Genomic DNA, 1,215 nt, shown 5'->3' with positions numbered 1-1,215 from the left:
CAGATTCTACATTATTCTTTAGGGTTGCATAGTATTCCATTGTGTGTATGTACCATAGTTTGGATATCCATTCCTCAGTTGATGGATACCTAGGTGGTTTCCATCTTTTGGCTGTTGTAAATAGTGCTGCGATGAACATGGGTGTGCATATGTCCGTTCTTGTCATGGCTCTCACTTCTTTAGGATATATATCTAGTAATGGAAAAGCTGGGTCAAATGATATTTCTAGTTCCACCTTTTGGAGGAATCGTCATACTGCTTTCCACAGCAGTCCGACCAGCAGTGTATGAGAGTCCTAGTCCCTCCACATCCTCACCAACATTTGTTATTTTCTGTCTCATTGAACTTTGCTACTACTGCTGGAGCAAGATGGTACCTCATTGTTGTTTTGATTTGCATCTCTCTAATAGCTAATGATCATGAACATTCCTTCATATGTTGTTGGCTGCTTGAATATCATCCTTGGTGAAGTGTCTATTCATGTCTTCTGCCTATTTTTTCAATTGGATTGTGGGTCTTTTTGTTATTGAGTTGTTGGAGTTTTCTACAAATTCTAGAGATAAGTCCCTTGTCAGATATGTCATTAGCAAATAATTTTTCCCCAATATGTACATTCTCTTTTGAGTCTTTTGGAGAAGTCTTTGGAAGCACATAAAAATTTATTTTTCAGAAGGTCCCAATCATCTGGTTTCTCTTCTGTTGTTTGTCCATTTTGAGTTATGCTTGATAGTCTATTTATGCCATATATTAGGGCTTTTAAATTTGCTCCTAGTTTTTCCTTGTGGAACTCTATAGTTTTGGGCTTCACATTTAAGTCTTTAATCCATCTGGAGGTAGTTTTTGTGTATGGTGTGAGGTACAAATCTTCTTTCATTTTTTGACAAATGCATCTCCAGTTTTGCCAGCACCATTTTTTAAACAAACATTTTTTTCCCCATTTAATGGATTTTAGACCTTTCTCAAATATCAGCTGACCATAGGTCGATGGATCTATTTCTGGGTTCTCAATTCTATTCCATTTGTCTATGTGTCTGTCACTAAACCAATACCAGGCAGTTTTGACTACTGTGGCTGCATAGTAGGATTTGAGATCTGGCAGTGTGAGACCTCCTACTTTGTCTTCTTCAATAGTGCTTTGCTTATCTGAGGTCTCTATCCTTTTCATATAAAGTTAGAGATTGGTTTTTCCATACCCATAAAGAATGTTGATGGGAT

The sequence above is a fragment of the Orycteropus afer genome, unplaced genomic scaffold (assembly GCF_000298275.1).
Source record: "Orycteropus afer afer isolate SDZICR_OR568_19922 unplaced genomic scaffold, OryAfe1.0 scaffold00566, whole genome shotgun sequence".
NCBI classification, from domain to species: Eukaryota; Metazoa; Chordata; class Mammalia; order Tubulidentata; family Orycteropodidae; genus Orycteropus; species Orycteropus afer.
This window is presented reverse-complemented; position numbering follows the sequence as displayed.